The 22,003-nt window shown below is 40.8% G+C and overlaps 1 protein-coding gene across 1 annotated transcript in view; it reads right to left on the minus strand.

The window, feature by feature from the left end:
- opn5 (opsin 5) overlaps window positions 1-19,352 on the minus strand; it is a 49,708-nt gene extending 30,356 nt beyond the window's left edge. The window contains exon 1 of the mRNA XM_080453127.1: window positions 19,235-19,352. The gene's annotated coding sequence lies outside the window, so the exon portion shown is untranslated. The remainder of the gene's footprint in view (window positions 1-19,234) is intronic.
- Window positions 19,353-22,003: the final 2,651 nt, after the last annotated feature.

The raw sequence follows: 22,003 nt of genomic DNA on the forward strand, positions 1-22,003 counted from the left end.
TCTGAAATAAGTCTGGCAGTGAAAGAGTTAATGGACGACGTGTGAAACAAAGCGTGACATGACTAATAAGCAGGGCCCCCGTCATTTTAATGGCATGGCACATAGTAGGAGGAATTTGACTTGGTGAGGTAGGTGCATTACACTGAAGAATAAAAACAGTAAAGCACATCTATACAGTATACAGTTTTTTAAAAATTGATATAAAAGTAAAGATAAATATATATATTATATATAATATAGTTCCAGGGGTCTGTCAGTGACAGGCAGGGTCTTGTTTGTGAGCCTCACAGTAGGTTAAAACTGTTCAAGTGGTGCGAGGTATGGATAGACCTAATCTGAGTTCCCAGAAGTTTTCGCCAGCTCTCGAATACAAACGGGAGGGGCGAGGAAACTTCTGGGCCAGAGCCCTGGTATTTGTGGACGGGATGTAATTTACGCTCAGAATCTGAGCGGACACGCCTCTTACCGGTCTGAGAGCTGTGCAACTCGTTTTAACAGTCCGGCGAGAGGCAAACAGCAGTACACAACAATGGCGGCTGCAATTTCTCAAGGAGAAATTGCTTCCCGTCGCTCCTATAATTTACATGCAACACCCACTGCATGTGGATCCCGCCCCCTTTTCTTCATTGGCTGTTGATTTGAATCAGAACGCAGTGGCCGCGCCCCTGCTGTCCAGGCTCTGAGGCGAAGTCTCCCAGACTAGGTAGACCAGGAGGGAGGTCAGGTTGCAACCGATGACCCTCTCGGCTCACCGAATGATGTACTCAACAACAGCCAGTTCAAGGTGGGAATGTTACGTCATGATTCTGCCTCCCTTGCATGTTAGGTACGTATTTGAAATGGGAGGGCATTGTTGGGCAGCCTTTGAGCCTTTGATCAGAATCAATGTCTGTGTATGTCTGCACACCTTTCTGCCTTGACCACTTGAACTGCTTCACATACATTTTTACTCCTGTGGATTTCTGATCACACAAACACAGCTTCAAGGTGGGAATGTTACGTCATGATTCTGCCTCCCTTGCCTGTTACGTAGGTACGTACATGAAATGGCAGGGCATTGTTGGGCAGCCTTTGAGCCTTTGAGCATAATCAATGTCTGTGTATGTCTGCACACCTTTCTGCCTTGACCACTTAACTGCTTCACATCAATTTTACTCCTGTGGATTTCTGATCACACAAACACAGCTTCAATCTATTTTCACAATCCAAAACCAACCCGCTGTCATTAATTCATTCAGTGCCACATGACGTCTAAGACGTCACGTGGCCTGACGCCCTGAGTGCCACATGACGTCTAAGACGTCATAATTTTTTTTTTAAATAAAATTTTAAAAAAACATTTTTTTTTAAAGAATGTTCAGAACCCAAGATATCATGATTTGAAAATATTCTGCTCCATTCACTCTTTGTTTAACTTCTTACTTAAAAAGGCTGTATCTTGGCTCCTAAGCAATTTTTTTACAATGAATTTTGGCTGTGGCACTCAGAGCCAAACTGCCATAAATAAGCTGGGCACTTTTTTAATCACGCGTTTTTTGTAACCCATTTTTTTCACCCGGTGCCAATTTCCTAAGTGATCCTGGGCGCTACACCAGCCCTACACCAGCGCTACACCAGTCCCCCACAGCCTAGGGAGGCCAGGGCCGAGCTCATGTTTGAAAGATATGCTATTTTCAAAGAAAAAATACAAAAGATTTTATTTAATGGAAAAATGGGTGAGACATGAGTCAGTCCTGACCTTAGCCTGGCTCCACCCCCTGAATCCTTTGCCTAGCATTCAGGGTCTGGTGACGCTTTCGAAGGCGGGTGTTTCTCGGTTGAAAATCTGTACGACGAATCGGGATCGGGACAATCCAGTATGAACCAATCGCGTTGGTTCATAGTGGAGTCCCACTTTGGCCACGCCCCCATCTCAGAACTCTGCTGCATAGACCATATTCACACGGCGGCCATGTTTCTATGAAGTCAATGAAAGTAGCTACCCCGGGTGGCGGCACTTTCAATGTTAAATTCCAATATGGCCGCCGTGTGAATATGGTCTATAGAGAGGGCTTTCAGACTGAATAATGGAGTGAAACTAAATGAAAATTCAGGCTGAGTGTCAGGCTATCCTGACCTTGCAGTGGCAACAACAACAGATACAAAGCAATGTGCCTACTCTAAATGGATGACAATGAATATACCTTCAGTCATATTTTGGGAAATATATCATATGTGGCATAGTTCAAATAAATCTGATGTGGTTAATGTCAAACAAAACAAAACCCCAATTATTATTGTTTTGAGTCAATTTGCTGGGAATAATCAGAGCCTTCTAAAGGAATTTAACATGTCATCATCACAGGGAATGCAGCTGTAGATTAGCACACCGATATTGGCACAACATCACATAGGAGGTGAAAGCTGCAGCTGTTCTAGTCGGCTCACATCAGCAGTGGAGCATCTTCACAGAGAAAAACGTCAAAACTATGGATTTCATGCTTACATGGTATTATTCAAAACAGCTGCAAAGTTCGAAAAGTAGACAACAGCACGGATGGTTGTGTAATAAACTTCAAAAGGCCAAGTCAGTCATGTGTAAAGCCCCAAGTGTGAGATCTGCTGCATCTCGGATTAAGTGGCGACATCACAAGACCGCTACACACAGTATCACGTCACACGGATTTGTCTCAGTCCGTTTCATTGTCAGCAGCGAGCAACCTCTGATCTAATGGGATAAATTATTTGTCTCACAGCTCAGCTGTACAACCACCAGCTAAAGAAAACCATTCATCGACATTGAACACGTAAGGGCAGTCAGGAGGACTGCTAGTACTGCTGGGTTTTATATCATGCCAGGTCAAACTGTCCCTGTTTATACATCTAGAATTACAAGGATATGAGGTCAATCAAATCCTCGTGGCACAACCATTTCACAACCAAGGTTGGGAACGAGTAAACCAAGTAAAGAGCGAGTAGCAAAGAATACTCCCCACCACCACCTCACATATAACCTCTCAAGATGAGCATCAGGACACCTCTAAACTGCCTCATCTCTCATTCACCGTGTCCACAAGACAAGGCTAAATCCCAGAGCAGTTCAACAGCCCCCTGCAATTTGTTCAATCACAGCATCATGTTGCCCATAATGAATTGCTTTAGGATTAGCAAGGCGATTTACATGTGCCGTTGGTTAAGTCCACTTTCACAGCAGACGAGACAGTTTGACATTTTAAATGCGGCTACGGGTAACAACGTGAGTGGGTGTGTTTCATTTAGGTGAATGAAAGATAACAGACAGACCTATATTGATCCCTGGAGAGGCAACAGCAGTAAGTTTGAAATGCAGGAGAGGTAGGTAAGCATAAGCAAATTAGAGCTGGGAAATTTAAGAGCACAATAAAAAATGTATAAAACACACATCTGCTAAGTGTACACCTCTATTCACTAAAATTACATATGTCAACACAACTGCTATAAGTGTACACTGTACACATCTACTCGCTAAAATACAAAAGCATTCAAATAGTGGAAACAATAGTCCGCTATAGTCTAGGAGACAAGTCATGGTCCCATTCAGCAAAAGAACAAAAAGAAAAACACTTCTAGCATAAGGAGGTCTGAGGGGGGACTGTTCATGGCATGTGGATGACAGCAGGTGCACTCAATTAGACTCTGGCACTTGACATCTTTACACTCAAACTTGACTTTCATGGGATTAATAAAAGGATCCATAACACACAATCTATAAATCAAGCCATGTCACATCATTATGAGTTAATGACAGAATGCACACTTTCTATGGCTGTCAAGGATAACTGAAAACAGCGATTGTACTTGTGACTGAGTCTGACAAACATTGTGGCACATGCATGGGGCACATGGGGGATCAATAAAGGCTGATCCATCCCATTAGTAGTTCATTACAAAGAGGGTTGTTTTTCTGCTTAGACATAGCACAATGTGTTTACTCAAAGCATTGCACTTTAACTACCGACTACTGTGAGCAACCTAGCTACGTATAACATACTGTAGAAAACATCTCGTATCCCACAAATTATCATAAATCCTTGAAGAGTAAATCATTACTCTTTATGGCTCTTCATGACTCTTCATCACACTCTTTATGGCAGTACTACACCCTGGGGTGTGCCTTTAGCTGAGAGGACAGTGCACACGCACACATCCCTGGTTTGATTCCAGTTGGAGTTGCATGTGATTCTCCTCTCTGCCCTCACTAAAGATCACTGTTCTGTCTTAATAAAGGCATAGAAACAGCAGACTAAAACATCTTGAAGAGGTAGTGCTCTTCACTCAACTTGGTCTTGCGTCACAACCTTCTGTGTATTCTGTAGTTACGAAACCAATGCAGTTCTAGCTAACAAGGGTAAATGATACAGCGTTCATTCAATGCAACGTGTTCAACAACCACCTGGGTTGTGATTGGTGAAGAACAAATACGTTGTCACTGCCCTTACTGTTTCTATTCCTTCATGGTGGTGCATTTGTGTGTTGTGCTCTGTATGTCAAATCAAGAAAAGAAGTACCATCCGCACACTCTTATGGACAGTCCCTGTAATTTTACTGTAAAATAGTCATTGTAATTTTATTAGAAAGTACAATTTTTTTTCACCGTCTGGTCTTCTTCAGATACATAAATGAGAACACGTGAGACGGTGTCTATATAAATCGGGCATGGTTAGGGCCCAAAATCAAAGGATAGATTACCTGATGTGACACTAATTGTATTTGCCTGTTGTACCCAGATTGCCTCAGGTGGTGTCTAACCTTTTGTGTGTGATTTACCCTGTACTGCACTATGTCAAATCAGTCACCAAAACCTAACCATACAGCAGGGTTCACCAATTGTTTCCCCCTGAGGGCAAAATTATGTCCAGGATAACAAGCCGAGGGATGCAACATGGGGAGGTGGGGGTATGGCGGGTGGGTATTCTACTGCTCCAGTGAAAGTTGTTGTTTATGTGCAGAATAGATAACAATGTTGCTGCTCATATTATCATTATTATTGGTGTTGGCTGCAATACTAATAATTTGAACCTGGGATTAGATCCTGTGTTGAGGGTCACACAAGAATAACAGACTAAAGGTGGCTTTCCATATGCATGGCCTCACCCTAACTAGATGGAGCTACTTTTGCACGTTATTTTGTTCTTTACAGCTTGCATTGGTTGTTTCTATATAATTTTTTTTGTCCTAATACTATTTAGTGGAAGTACTATTTTTCTTCTTATAACAAAGGGACTGGATAAGGGATAGACACATGCAGTACTACCATATTGACTTTAAGCACTGCTTTCTTTCTCTTATTTCTGTTTGCTAAATGTATACATGAGTACCTTAACCCCCTTTTGTGAGGACTCAGCTGTTTGTGCATTATTTTGTCTTTACCTGGACCCCTTTATTGGAACAGACTCAGATTAATTGTATTTGTATTTGAAGACTGCAAGGACTTAATGTGGATTTTTGTGTGATGACCATAATGACTAATTGATGTGGTGTTTATGTATTTGGATTATGACTGCGCTTTTTGTGTACAAATTGGTTGGAAGTTGATGATCTCTACATGGACAGGGGGAGTTGTCTTACCCGGACCCTATAAATTGGACACTTCCTGTGCCCACAGCACACAACGCTGATGAAGGCTTAACGCCGAAACGCGTCCGTTGTTATCTGTTCTGCAGCTTACTACCATGCATAAAATGCTTAAAATATATAAATAAATTTACCTTAAAAGGACTGTTCCGTGAGTGCTGGTCTGCTCTTATTGCTAAGTTATTGTTCCTGACCGTGCACCCGGTGAGAAAGTTGAGTGTTGTTGAAAAGAGTTGGAGTCGTGCTCGCACCCTCTATTTTGAAGTTGTTCCTCACCCTAACTAGTCTCCGCCAGGTGAGGTAGGTTATTGTGGCCTCCTGGTGGCGCTATAATAGGCCAATGTGAAAAGGGTGCCATTTCTTGATTAGGCCTTGCACGGCAAGCGGACACTGCATTCATGATTTCATGAAGAAAAAAAAATGTGTTTAGCTAAATTAGACCTGCTGGTGGCGCTATAACCGGCCAATGTGAAAAGGGTGGCATTTCTTCCTTGGCCTAGTGGAAAATGCTTGCAAAATTTCACGGAAATTGCATGCCGCGTTCATGATTTGAGGCATTTTGTTCAAAACGAACCAATCCTGCAAACTTTGGAAGCCAATCTTAGCCAATCAGGATGGAATATGGAAAATCGGACAGATCTGTGTTGATCACATGACTACAGAGATACTGTGTACTGATTTGCGTGATGTTTGGACAGAACCTGTAGGAGTAATATCAAAGAAATTGTTTTGCAAGAAATCGGCCTCCTGGTGGCGCTATAACAGGCTCATCTGAAAAATTCGGGACAGAGGTTTGGCTTTGGCATCTAGGGAGAGTGTGTGCACAGTTTCGCAGCGACCGGGCCAACAGAGCCGGAGATTAGCTGCTCAACACGGACGGACGGACAGACAGACAGGGTGCAAAACATAGTCTCGGTCATGTCTTTCGGCCTGGCAGAGAAAATAAGTCAAGAAGTAGCCACTTAATTAAAAGCTTTGGTTGTTTGAGGTGTAATGCAGCTGCCTACAGTACATACAGCTATAGCAGGGTTTCAGTATGGAGTGTTGTGTGTTTGTTTAATTTGTGTCGGTGCCGTGTGCGTGTATACTTGCATGTTTTTTTTTTGTTCCACGTGCATGTGAGTGTGCGTGTATGCTTGTGTGTGTTCTTTTTTCATTCACATTTGTGCTGTGTACGTGTGTGCGTGTGTGTGAGAGAGAGAGAAGGATAAGCTGTGTGTGTGTGTAAAAGCAGGGAGAAGGAACATGGGAGGTCTACTGTAGGAGGAGAAGATGAGTTTCAGTATATAGGCTACTGTACCACAGACTCACACGCGCAGGCATACACGCACACACTGGGACTGTTTACATATCGTCTCTCTATCTCTCCCCGTTCCGCATAAACTCTGACCGACAAACCATGAATTTGTAGTAGGGTAGAACAGTTGTACCTCACTGTCATTATCTTTGCCGTTTAAAGCGATGCATTTAAACACTTAACATGTGTATCACATGTCACATCATGTAGATGGATGGGCATGGATTGAGAGGCACTAAGCGCCGATCTGCAAAAAACATTCAGAGGTTGCGAGTTACGAAAATATGCATAGAAGAACTGAAATTGAAGGATGATTATGCTCTTCCAGGCTCCACATGGTTCTTCTATCTTAAGCTTCGCACTGCTTTCAGAACTTATGGAGTACCCTGGGATGCAGCTTTACCCCAACTCCCTTTGGTACCAATAGTTACAACCAAGATCAAAATAGTAGCCTCAATATTATGATAAACTTATTTCTGTTAATACTAAACCACTCTTAGTTACAAATAGTTGGGAAAGGATACGGACAGAAACACTCTTTTATGTAAAAAACCCAATGTGGGTTATGTATAACCCAAATGTTTTTTTTGTGTCAACGTACAGTAAGTAAACAGTCTATCCAGATCCGGAACATCATTAAACGTAACTGGAGTATATACTCCACAGTGACCCAGATATGAACTACTGTTCCCTGACCCTCCCACCTTCGTCCCTAGGAGAGCCCCCACCTTAGAGGACAAGTTGGTACACAGCCATTTACCACCTAAATATAGCTTTGTGGTTACAAAAACCTGTTGGTAATTTCTCCTGTGTTCACTGTGTTCACTGTAGCAATGTACCTAAAACAAAATTGTTTCACTGATGTGTTCACTGACAAAATATATAAAATCAATCACTTTGCTAATTGCAATTCACTACTTTTGTGGTCTATCGTCTTCAATGTCCATGTGGCTGTGAACAAAAAGACGGTTTAAAGGGACTACACCATGAATTTAAAAAATAATAATATTTAATATCATATTGTTTATGACCCTCAAACGTTTTTCAAAAGGTTTGAGCCTAAATCAAGCCTCAGATATACTCATTCCAACTAACTTCTCTCTGGCTTATAAAGCACTTTCACCTGCAATACCACATTGTCCTGTTTGGCACGGGGCGCTATTGAGCCAGTTTGTATGCATGTTATCTCCTGGTTCTGTGTGGAAAAAGTAAAACTTTTTTTTTTTTTTTTTTTTTACTGAAAAATGGGATGGATTGTACCGCCTGTTTTGAGACCAATTTACAGATTTGCTGTGAAAGCCTGAGTGTTCAAACTGGGGTATTTTTGGGGATAGAAGAGAGGTAGGGGAGACCAAAAACACACAAAAAATAAGAAAAGGTTCAAATTCATGGTGTAGTCCCTTTAAAGAGAACAAAAAGACGGTTTAAACAAGACTGATTGGGTGAGCACAAAACTGCCATCCGAGTAAATAACCCAGATTACCCTATGGCTGTTCTCTATAATGGAGAAGGACATGGGAGCCCCTCCTCTCTTAAAGCTGTTGTTTTAGAAGTCATCCACAATGACAAAAGAGGTGGTGGCAGACTAAAGAAACTACTCCAAAGGGAGGCTTTCTGGATTGACACCCCACAAGCCACTACATTGATTTCCAGGCTTAAATGATGAAGTTGACTTTTTGCCGTTCTTATAGCTGATTTCCTGATACTGTGATGATTGGGCTTTTTCTGTAAAGCCCAATCTCACCAGTCTCACCAGTTGTTATTTTCATTTATTTTGCATATGACTAATCACCCTGATTGCTAGACCCTGTTGAAGACTGAGTGTCGAAACGCGTCGGTCAGCTGTTGCCTTGCTCATCTGCTAAAATAAATAAATATTTTTTCACCTGAAGACGGAGTGCCTCAGTAATTTTTCCCTAGTCTGTCTCACCACAAGCAGAACCACAAACTGTTTCCTTTGCTTCAGTTGGGAAAGGATCTCCCAGTCTTTAGATTTTGATTGGAATTGGCCTTCTGTCTGGAATATTATCTTCTCCTCATCTAAAAATACAGCTCACCAGATCATTCATTATACATTTATACATAAATTCTACTTCACGCCTGAGCGTAGATTTAAATGTAAATTGGTGGATTCTGATTCATGTACAATTTTTTCTTCTGTTAAAAGAGACTATTTACATATGTTATGGTATTGCCCCTCTATTAAATGTCTTTGGATTTGGATTAAGGAGATCGTTGTAACTATTATTGGTAAAGCTCTTCCCAGCTGCTCTGCCCTTTTCCTTATTGGTTATAATACAAATATTTTGTTAACTTTTCATGACAAACGCATACTATTAGCTGCCTGCCTAAGAAAACCATTATCAAAAACTGTTTTGAACCGACTGTTAATTTGAAGATAAACTGGCTTAATTGTTTTTCTGATATTTGTTTACTGGAGCGTTCTACAGCCAGCCCAGAATGAGCGGTGCCAGAGCTGACACTGTGGATAATTGGTCCAAAGCTTTGGATGTAGTTCAGTTACTTAATTAATTTTAATTTGTACTGGGTTGTGACCTATCATCCTTTTCTCCCTTTGCCCTTACCTATAGCTCCTGTACTTGTCCTGTACCTGTCTTGTACTTGTCTGTGCTTTTTGTTCGTGTAGATGTCTATTTTATATTGTTGAATATTTTGTTTGTTACACTTATATATTGTATTAATTAAATGCATGTACGTACGCATGTTTATTATCTCACTTATCTCACTTATTTAGCTATTTGTGAGTTTGTTTGTCTGACTTTTTCTTTTCTTTTTAAATTTAATTTGTTATTTATATTTATGTCTACATGTGTGTATATGTATTATTTTTTTTCTTTCCTTTTTCTACCTTGGTTTTTCCTGTATATGGCCCCTTGGGTGCATTGGTGATCTCACTTGTTTCTGTTTTCCTTTAAAAATTAATTAAAAAATTGATTAAAAAGAAAGAAAGAAAATAACAGAAATTGGGGGGCGCCAATGAACAAGTGGTTGGCATGCGTGGGAACATAGAACCCGGGGAACATTGGGATGACCCCCTGGCAGTGTGTCCTAGGTTAGATTCCTGAGCCTCCCTGTCTCTCTCCCTGTTTCCTGTCTCAATAATGTAATATCAAATAAATGCTGGGAAAAAAACTGAAATTGAGGTTAAATGCAAACGCTAGGGGCCAGGGCCTGGGACCCCAAATTACACCCTTGCTCTGGGTTGGGTGTGACACAGCTACACACCTGCAACTGCATAGAGGATGAATCAGCCATCCCCACACACACTCAGGTGAGAGCCTCTGTTATATCAGCATGTTTCTATCTGCTCTGACTTGTTGCCCTCTTTCAAATGCTCGTGCCCCAATTACACGCAGACTTGGGAAAGTGACCATGACTACAGATCCCATATCCTGTGGTAAAAGTTCTAATAAACAGCTTACTTTTGGGGAAAGTGAAAAATCTGCTTCCTCAGTACGTGCCAGTGGTAAATGCCCACGTGCAATTCCAGATTGATGGACGGACCCGCTAGTGAGAAAAAAATATGAGAAAGACCTCATAATTGTATAAATGTCCCAGTCCACTGATTGGTCATGACGACACCATGACTACCAAACAACAACCAATACAACCATGGCATAGGAGTCTGTCCCTTTAACTCTATGGTCTGTCCAGGCTAAGGCACTGCAACTGTGACTACAGATCCCATCCCATCCCATAGCAAAAATGCTAATAATCAGCTTAAATTTGGTAAAGTCCCTGCATGTGCCAATGGTCCATGCAATGCATATGCGGAATTTCAGATGGATTGACCAACCCACTACAGAGAAAAATGCACAAGAGTTTGCAGTGTTCACAAATTTAGGACAACATATTATCTTCGTCCGTCTTTACCTGGGAAAATCTGCTTCCTCAGGCTCTTTGTATACCAATGGCCAATGTCAGATTGATTGTCAACCCACAGAGGAGGAAAGTGGATGATGAAAGGGTTTTTTCAATATTATTAGTAGGAAGTAGACAAGGATCTTATAGGATTTTACAATAGGATTATAGCCCAAGCAAAGCCCCTGAGGTGGCGTGTGTGTCAGGCATGGAAATGAGTCCACTTGTGATTATTTATTTTTTCTAAGTAAAAAAAAAAACATTCCATAACAATAGAGGCCAATCTTCCCCTCATCCACGCTGGTGGTCCAGAGCAGCAGCAGAGACAGTTGGGATTATTGAACACAGTAGAGAAAACAGAGAGAACAGTATGATGAGAAAATTCAAATGATTGATATCAATCCTTACATGATTGACAAGTGTGACTGGAGCTAAAATGTCATGCCATGCAATGCAAGAGTGCTGACACCAACTCAGGACTCCTGGATCGCTGCCCGGCCTCCACTCCCTCCTATCCAGTGGTGTAAAGTAACTAAGTACATGTACTCAAGTACTGTACTTAAGTACAATTTTGAGGTACTTTTACTTTACTGGAGTATTTCCCATTTTCAGTACTTTTACTTCTACTCCACTACATCTCCGAGGCAAATATTATACTTTTACACCACTACAATTATGTGAAAGCTTTAGTTACTAGTCACTTTGTAGATTTTGATTATTATTACAAAACATACATTAACCACTTCAGCCCTACAGTATATACATTTCGGCCATTTGAAAATACCCGATCTACAAGCTCACAATGCTTTTCAAGAATTCTTTATACAAGTTATACATTTGAAAACTTGTGAAATGGGACATTCTGCATAATGAGTACTTTCTACTTTTGTACTTAAAGTATATTTTGATACCAATACTTTTGTACTTTTATTCAAGTAAAATTTTTATTCCGGACTTTTACTTGTAACAGAGTATTTCTACATTGCAGTATTGAGTACCTTTTTCACCACTGTCCTATCCAGCTTAGTCTGCCTCGGGACCAGTGTGAACCCCAGTGTCTCCTCCCTGCCAGTGATTGCGAGTCTCAGAGCATGGTCCATCGCCACAATAAGCAGGAAGGGGGCCAAGGTATCACCCTATAGGATGCCCCAGAGAATCTCAGATCTCAAAAAATATATTTTTTTCTGTCCATACAGTATCCGGACATTGTAAATTATTTAGTGTTTAATCAAAACAAACGTAACCTCCCACAAACCACATGAAGGTTACTTATTACAAACTGTGACCATGGGCTGTCTGACAGCTACTACAGACCCCAAGGTGAAGTAGGCATGAGCCTCGAGGCTTTGTGGTCTAAGAGCTGTGTGTAAACACCAAATAATTTATGATATCCGGTTACTGTATGGATGGGGAAAGATCCTTATGGTTTCTCCAGACACATTTGTCAACCCTCAACTTCTCCAGTTCTCAACATACCTTTCTGTTTCTGTTTTTGTTCAATGTTTTAAAAGCGCCTCCATCTTTACTGTGTTCAATACTCCCAACTGCCTCTGTTGCTGGACCACCAAATACTGCAGGGCTGTCACTCATGATCATGACATTTTACTTGAAGATTAATCGTCACACAAATAATAATTATGATTAACGATTCAATTATTGGTATTGAACATTTCCGTTTTAGGCTTCGTAAACAAAAGTCCCACATAGGGCAGATATGATAAATAACTTAAATATACAAAGAAATTCAACTTTATTCTTTAAAAAATGCATGTGCACGTGAATGCGCATGCATGTACGCTCCCCCGCTTCTAAAAGTAGCACTACAACACTGAACACACCCACTCTCACATTGGATATGTTATCCAATTCATTCATGTTTAAGATTTCAAAGTCAGGTCAGACGTTAGTCAGGTGATAGGAATGCATTTTTTTTTTAAATCTCATTTGATTCAATGTGATCATTCCTGTAACACAAACGCACCAAAAAGTCAATCAAGCTAATGAGATGTTGTGGGTAGTGCGGTAGCTTTGAATCTGTAAAGAAAAAGGCACTGTGCCATTTATTCGATAATTCTTTTAAATTCCACTGCAAGATTCAGTTGCAGTAAAAAAATATATATAATAATAACTTTCCAGCTACAATGTCCATTTTATTTCCCCCATTGCAAAAGCAATGAAGTGCACATTCTTCTCAAGTGTAGGAACAACATTTTCACTTTTTCTGTGCTGGTGTTTTGGAAACCTAATGCAATGTGTGATAAGGGCCTGAACCCTGGAAGGGGCTTGATTGGAAATCATCACACATGGACCCCAATAGCTCTACAGTACTGCACCAAACATCAAAGAGGAAAGTGTGTCTCTGTTCTCCACACATCAAAACACGAGTGCAAAACCTTCACATCAAACAGATGTTCATATGAAATATTAAATGTAGGAGAACATCATTTCTCAAACTACTGTGTTCCGTGCAGTAAGTTTGTGGCTAAATTTGATTCTCTCATTATCCCAAGGAAATCACTACATCACATTATTTTCAAATCAGTCTCATGGGGGCTCTAAATCAGCCCGCTTTCTGTTTTGGCCAATAACTCTTGAACCGTAATTCGTACAATATATTTTTTAATGTACACACACGTACACACGCACACGCACACACACACACACACACACACACACACACACACACACACTTTAGTTTTTTTTCTCGTTTTTTGTTGTTTGTTTTGTTGTGTTTTCTTACCTATGATAGTTATTCAAAGATGTCAAAGGTTAAAATGGTAAGGCACAATAAGCTAAGGTTTCAGCCTACACCTTTTTGTTCTATGTTGTCATTGTCAATGATAACAAAAGAAGGCTTTGTATTAATTTGCTTTTAATGACCAAAATAAAACTACTACTACTACTACTATGGTCAACTGTGTCCGGGTCGGTTCACATTCTATTACCTTGGGTCCCGGGTGTATTTAACATCCGTTTAAATACGTTTTCAAGTGAATCCGAGAAGACCTGTACTCAGCGCTGATCAGGAGCGAAAAGCATGAAGTCCTGCGTCATGTTTAGGCGACCTATAGGTCAGATTACTCCAGCGCAAAGTAAGGGGGAAAGAGTTGAGCTGCGCATGCGTGCCAGGCTGACAGCTGCTCAAACGTACGCACACAGTGTGCGAATCTCACAGGTCCATTTAACCCACTGGCGTCTCAAATATTGTTTTATAATGCAATTTTAATGGGTCCTGGCCTCCTGGGTCATGGGTGGGTGGCCGACTTGGAAGAATTAAGGCTCAGGTGTGTCATTTTGGACCCGTTAAGAGCTCTACCACAGCATTATTCCACTCCACATGGGCTAAATAATCACCAGAGCTCATCATTCCATATATACAGACAGTCACACAAGCACTCTATTAAACCTAACCATAATAGCCCTCCAGGCAGTCCTCCAATCTAGTGTTTTTCTGTTGCCTGGATGCTCCCTGCAGGTTTTTGCAAGTTGTTAATAAATAAAACACAAGGCTTAGTGATGCAATCCCTAGGAATATGCATTATACCGTATTATTATTAATATTATACCAATTATTTTTCCTACTGTACACTGTTGTTGTGGCTCCTGGGTTCTCAACCTTTATAAATTTCAAGGGCCTCCAGTTTGATATGAATTAGGCCGTGGAGTGTACAAATGGAACAAAATTGGTTCTTAAATATTAATAATTTAGCTGGCCTCAAGGGCCTCTGGGGGTCCGCAGACCCAACGATGTTGAGTTTCTAGTACTTGCAACAGCACCAACACGGTCTTTTCTTCATTTTTTTTTTTCTCCGGCAGGCCGAAGGCATGGCCGAGACTTCACCTCTGTCCGTCCGTCCGCGTGTGCGTGTGTCCGTCCGTCCGTCCGTCCGTCCGTCCGTCCGTCCGTCGGCTTCTAAAGTTTGCAGGTGTGGCCCGTTTTTTAAACAGATTGCCTCAAATCATGTACGCAGCGACAAAGAAAGACAGACAGACAGGCCAAGCCACCTACTGTAGGCAGCTTAGGAATTGGGAAATTCCGTAGCTCACCCGACATTCAGTCCAAGCCTGGTCATGTGCTAAACATGTATCATAAATATGTTTGATATTCCATACCCACTATAATAGGCTTCCAAAGTTTGTGAAAGCCTATTTAAATAGAAATAGAAAAAGTGCGCTCGGAGTGCAGATCTCCATCAGGCCGGGTTGCCTATCCAGGGCTGTGTCAGTCATGTAGTGCAGCTGTCAGGACACGGGGAAGTTGGGGGGGGGGGGGGGGGGGGGGTCACTTCGACAGGCGCAAGACTTCAGCACCATGGCTAGCGCCTAGCCCTGGGACAGCTGATTGAAGGGAGGCATGTGCAAATTCACCTACTCATTCAGCTCTAAGTGATGACATATGTGGCACTGAGCTCAAATTTTAATCACATATTGAGGGGCCTCTAAAAAACACAGAACCAAAAGCAATTTCTCTCAATGTGACAAATGCCCCTGTTCCACAAATATGATTTAAATTGTTTTTTTCAATCATCATAGAATTAGGTGCACATTATCTCGGGAGTCATGAGAGTGTCAAACAGCTTTTTGATACTTCATACATTTGCCTGTTCTGCTCTCATAACTAGTGGGAGTGGTTTATTAAATGCCATATATCATGACACAACATCTAATCAACCCCAAAGGGCCTCTAGAGTGAATCACTTCAAGTGATTTCACTTCTGTTTCCACTTCTGACCATGGGGACGCCACAAATGCAAAACGTTTAACTGTAGGTCATATAAACGCTATATCCCCTTGCAGCTTCCTCGAGTCCTGAAAGCTGCAATCCACAACTTACACAGTCCCTAGGTAGGCCATCCGGCCGGGCGGATGGAGGTATGTGCTCCACTTAGTGAATCTTTCAAGTTGTCCATGTGTGCCAATTTCTCACCTGATCTTCAGCACTACCACTTATCTGTTTTCAGCTGTTTATACCATAAAAATATTCTGTGTTATGTATGTTAACGGTATATGATTTATGAATTATGATTTATGAATACTGGTATGAGTAAAATGGTTAATAAATGAAAGGCAAAGAAGCTACATTATAAGACCCCATCCATCAATGTCAAATAATTATTAAGAAATTATGCTTAATCTATTAATCATACTGTACAGTATGTGCTATTTCATCATACATACATACTTGATGGAGTAGCTGTTTCTCCAGTCCTGATACAATGTGACTTCATGCTAAACATAGGCATGGTTCATGGTAGATCTGAGTCAGAATACTTTCCAATGCTGAAGGCAAGATAATAAGCCAGGATTTAAGCAGGATAATAAGCCAGAAGAAAATAGAAAACAGCAGAACAGAGATAAACTGAGTCAAGCAGATCCAAGCTAATCAGGCAGGACAGGGCAGAAAGTAAAATTAAGTACAAAACACTGTCTTAAACAAACATTACATTTGCTCTACTAATTACTCAATTAACAGTTGATTACAAGCATATGGACAGAACCAAGCCACTTATATGACACAACCAACAAGCCAATCATTAAGTTCTTCTAATTTCCTTCAGATTTAGACAGAAGAGAACAAAACATGTTTTTGTTTGTTTTTCCAAACGGTTCCTGATGGCACAAAAGTGTAGCAATGCTTCACCAAGAAGACCATAAAAGGTGTTGCTGTAAGTGTAAAACATCTCTTTGTGTAATTTAACTGCAGGGCCAGGCTACATCTAGCTAGGCTACATTCTTATAACCTAAAAGGAATAGTTCACCCAAAAGCTGTGTGTAATTGATAGAAAATAAGTAATTTTTTGGGTGAACAACTCCTTTAATACAGAGAGCTTTTCAATGCAATATCAGCAACCACAGTACAATTAAGTCTGCCTGCCATGGGGAATTACATGCATCAAAAGGTGAGAAACTATTTCAATTTTATGGATCTCTGGTGATTCTGTGATTCTATATTATACTTGACATCTGTTAAAAGAAAGCAATTATTTCTGGGCTAATAGCTATTTCTGGGCTTACAACTTACTAACCACGTAATTCATATATAGGCCTTTTTTTTCATTTGCAAACTTGATATCGTCTCTGTCGGGTGAAAACCTCATATATGTCCAAAACTGTTCAATTCAAATTCAAAAGTATTCGCGTTTCGAGCTTGTAGATCTGCTACTTTTGATGCTTTTGTGTGACGCTGTAGTATGATCAAGTAGGGCATTAATTTAGGAAAAAAAACACAAAAAGTAAAAATATGGATTGGAGAGAAAAGGTTTCTGCCGGACACAACAATATATATCCTAACCTAGGTTACGTGATACATAACTCGAAAAGAACTTTGAAGATTCAGATACGCTTAATGTTGGGAGTCAGACAACCTTTTGATTTATGAGTTGTTGTGACTGATTTCTTAAAGGTTGTGTAAGTGATATGTTTTTGTAAAAGTGTAAAAAAAAATCAATAAAGTTAAAGCTGCATCCTGTATCCTCTCCGAGTCATCTCTCCTGATTGGATAAACATTTTTACTGTTACTAAAGAGCTTGAGAGATGGTAAGAATATCAGAGAGCTTTGCCCTTTTGCGAACTGGATGCAGGGGAGAACTGGGCACTTTCACGTGGAGGGGCACTTTTATGTAAAGGACACTGGTTAACTGGGCACTTTTACGAAGTTGGCCCTGTGCAATGTACTATGTAGGCTATGTCTTTTGACATTATGCCGAATTATTTCATTATAAGCATCCTTAAGTTAATTGTACCCATGACTAAATGTGACCTGATGTCCCAAACAATTCGGGTCAGTCCCGGATTACGAGCAGTTGTCCCGAATCCTGCCTTGTTTGTCAAAAAAAACATCCATCCATCCACCCACCCATCAATCCACTTATCCGGAGTCGGGTCACGGAGGTATTTTTTGTATTTTATATGCTGTTATCAGGGCGTCCTTGAAAAAGAGAGCTTGCTCTCAATGGGCTTCCCTGAATAAATAAAGGAAAAAGAAAGAAAGGTATACAGTTCCAACAGAGAATCCCAGACTTCACTCTTCCGGGACACATAAACTACTTCAAACAGGGGGATCCCTATAGGTGTTGCAAGGCCAATGTGGAGATGGCCATAATCCCTCCCATCTGGTCCTTGGTTCAAATCCTAATGTTATTTATTACATTTTTCTCTTGTATTTTTGGGGGTGTATTTTGAGCTGAGACATTGTGCAAATCTGTGTCTCTGTCTATCTATTAGGAGTCTTGGGGCCCCCAAGGGTTCTATAGAGGGCTTACCAGCCAGGGGGTCCACAGCAAATAAATTATATAGCATCAGAATCACTTTAACCACTTTAACCATAATTCTATACATTGGATATTCCAAAAGAGACGAGCTTTGAGCTGAGCTTGTAGATCAGCTATTTTTGAAAAATAATTATGAATTTTTTAATAACTAACACATTTTTTATATTGTTACACAAATCTTCTCTTGAGGTCCCTTGCACAAAATATTTTTTGATTGGGGTCCTTAACCAAATAGATTTAAAAAAAAAAAAAAACTAAAAACAAGACCTGTTCTCTCAAATGCCCAGTTCTCACTTAATTAACTTGCCCTATACAGACTGGGAGACCCCTGTTGTTACTGAACAAACACTCTATAATGATATTGCTGGTATATATATATATAACACTTATTTGAACACAAACAACATAATGAAAAACGCCCAGTCTTCAGCATTCAGCATTCAGGGGTCTTCAACAGGGGGTTCGGGACCCCTAGGGAGTCCTCAGAGTTACTACAGGGGTATCCGCCAAATATTTGTGTGGTGGGGAACATTAGCCGAAAATAGCAGATCTACAAGCTCACAGCGCCTCACGCTGAAAGGCGTTGTGAGCTTGTAGATCGGCTATATTCGGAGAGTCGGTGTAGAGGGGAAAAGAGCAGACCAAGTACAGAGCCAAACGGTCAAGTTGACTAAATATTGAGGGTTAAAGGTCTGAAAATAGACATTAGCATGAATCCAACTATCTATGAAAAAGTTTAATCTGCAACACAGTCTTAAACAATATGCAGTGGGGGGGTCCCTGCTTAATCTCTCTCTCTCTCAGCTAGGGGGGTCCTTGGGCTGAAAAACGCTGAAGAAGACCCCTGCTTTAAGTTTTACATAATAGCTTTCCCCAACACGCGCTCCCTCTGAGCGCTGCAGAGCAGACTGGCTGCCGCCTGGTGTCGTCTCTCGGTCAGAACAGTTTCACAACTATAGACTGTCTGTCTGCATAATATATAGAGGTGGGACAGTAGAGGGGTCTGGTGGCCCGTCATGAGAGACAGATGAGATCAAAGTGTATAAAATGTATGTTCCATTTGTAAATCTGTACGCCTAAAACATGATGTGAAAAAAAATTGGAACTGGGGAAACATCATAATTGCTCAAAATCTCAAATTCAAACTACTGATCACATTCGCAAGATTCTGTAAATTTGTGTGATCGCTTACCTTTTTCTTTTCTTTTTTATCATGGATCATTCCGGACTAGTAGTAGTAGGTCCATTTAAATCCACACTGATAACTTGCGCAAACCTTTCCACAAATGAGCTTTTCCTTCGAAGGAAAACCAAAAAAAGCAAAAGCAGTGATCAGTCCAACAAGTTGAGAGAATTGTCTTGTTAAGGCTCCTTTGTGACAATGTGATCTTAATGTTCCCCGTGATAGTTAAAGTTGCAGGCAGAGTGGATGTGGATCCAGTCCCGGCTCTAGTCCCTACAGACTCTGTAGTACAGAGCCCTGGCTGCCTGCTGTCTGAGTGTCTGTCTGTCTCTGCAGAATGAGTGTTGTACAGTGTTGCCAGGTTTTGCGAGAGAAACAAGCAACAAGGTCTGTGAAAACAAGCCCAAAAGAAGCGACAAGGCTACATGAGCCCTTTGGAAATAGCCGATCTATTCTACAAGCCCACAACGCGTCAAGTTTGCAGATCTGCTATTTTTGTTTTTAATCTTGAAGAAAATTAGAAAAATGTGGAACATTCTACAACACAAATCTGGCAAATCTGGCACAAAACATTTTCAGATGGGGGTTAGGAGACATATACAATTACATATTAATTTGATTTTGGGGGGTCCGACTCCTTGACATGAAAATCTTTAAGAACTAGCCCAAAAAAACGCAACCGGCCGGCAAACCACCAATATTTACAAGCAACTTTACAGAAAAACAAGCCCAATGTCGCTTATAATAAGCGGAAATGGCAACACTGACCGAGAGCAGCGCGGCAGGGACGCTCTGACGATGCATAAGGTGCATTTTATCCTTGAATCTACCTGTAAGGCACAATTTCTTCCTCATAGTAGTAGTACTGCATGGCCAGACCCAGAACGCAGTTGCTCTCTTTGGCAGTGGTGGAAAGTACTCAAATATTTTACTTAAGTAAAAGTATCTACTGTATACTGCAATGTGAGCTTCTAGATCGTCTATTTTCAAATTGCCAAAGTTGAATGTTGTAGTGAAATGAAAAATATGTTTTTCACACGTTTAGAGCATATCCGTGGTCATTTAGATGCCAAAATAATTGAAAAAAGAACATTTGTGTATTTTTATATCAAAAGTCCCTAAAAAGCCAATCTTAATTACTTCCTGTAAACGAAAATGTGTGTGTTGACATAACGCAGCTTTCATGAATATAAATAAATCTTGATTACATGCACCTGTTTGATTCCCATATTTGCATGTTCTTCAAACACAGCTGATTTTAATTCCGTTTCGAATCTCATTCAAGATGACATCCAGACGGTGTATTACTCATTTTACTCAACTTAATCTGCACACTAAAATATGTATCTGAAAACACTATAGGACCTAGGTTAGAAATAAGTCACGTAGCAAACGTGCTTCACTGGCCGTCTCTCTCTCACTTGTAAACAAAAACTATCCCGCCTGTTGCGCACGACTTAACTGATTGAGATTCCAACGTCCTATAGGCTGAAGGGATGGGACCTTCTGATTGGTTGAGAGTCGGTTGAGACGACGTTTCAGACTGAATCTTAAAAATAAAAATAAAGCTGCAAGCAGCAATAATACAGGGCCAGTGAATGAAGAATAGAGAGAGAGAGAGAGAGAGAGAGAGACATGGAAACGGAATAGATTGAAGAGAGAGAGAGAGAGAGAGAGAGAGAGAGATGCCTATGTAATTAGCCTATGTCTTTATCTGCTTGTTTGTTACTGCAGGGCTTCTTCATCTCTGTCATTAAAAACTGATTATTGACATTGAGGAGTGTATTTCTTCAAGAGACATGGAAACGGAATAGATTGAAGAGAGAGAGAGAGAGAGCGAGAGAGCGAGAGTGCCATGGAAACGGAATAGATTGAAGAGAGAGAGAGAGAGAGAGACATGGAAACGGAATAGATTGAAGAGAGAGAGACATGGAAACGGAATAGATTGAAGAGAGAGAGAGATGGAAAGAATGGATTGATTGGACATCTCAACCTATTGCCATTAACAGGAATCGAACTCTCAACCTTCGGACTGACAGGTTGCATCACTACCTATAGGGTGTACCAAAAAATCCTAAAGGGGGCGTCAACATGTGTGACTTGGTCGCGGCGGCCATTGTTGGGGCCGGAGGGTTGGGGTCCGAGGGTACATAAACAGCTTGTAAACAGTGACCCAACCGTGTTTTTTTTTTTAACTCACAGTCACAATGGTGAGGACTTGCTCAGTTCATAAGTGCCATAGCAAGTCGGGTCGAGGTAATGTGGTAGATAAAGGAGTACAATTTGTCAGCAATTTACAGCATGGAGGCAACATCACGGAGCTCAAATAGATGTAGTATGGCTTGGATCTCAGCTGTACGACGCATAGAATTAACGTTCAACAACCTGCCCAAGTACAGCCGTGTTTGTTCGCTTCACTTTCTCAAAGGTATTTCTTTACCAAAAATATGAAACTGCTATTTTGTCTCTGCTAACTGAAAGTAACTAGGTAATGTAACTAGGATGGTCCAGAGTGTTAGTGACTTTTTTTTCCTCTCTAACGCACTGACAGGCACGCTGCTCTGCTCATAGACCGAACATTCCACTACCGTGCAAGGTCTCCTACTTTAATAAAAAATAAACAAAGCTATTTCGCTACTCACCGAAACTTTCAACAACACAAAACTGCCTTTGTTTCTGTGAATAGTGAAATAGTTTTGTTTATTTTTTATTAAAGTTGGAGACCTCACACGGTAGTAGCAGCGCGCCTGTCAGAGCGTTAGAGAGAGAAAAAAGTCA

The sequence above is a fragment of the Gymnoscopelus braueri genome (assembly GCF_963280865.1).
Source record: "Gymnoscopelus braueri genome assembly, chromosome: 16".
Classification (NCBI taxonomy): domain Eukaryota; kingdom Metazoa; phylum Chordata; class Actinopteri; order Myctophiformes; family Myctophidae; genus Gymnoscopelus; species Gymnoscopelus braueri.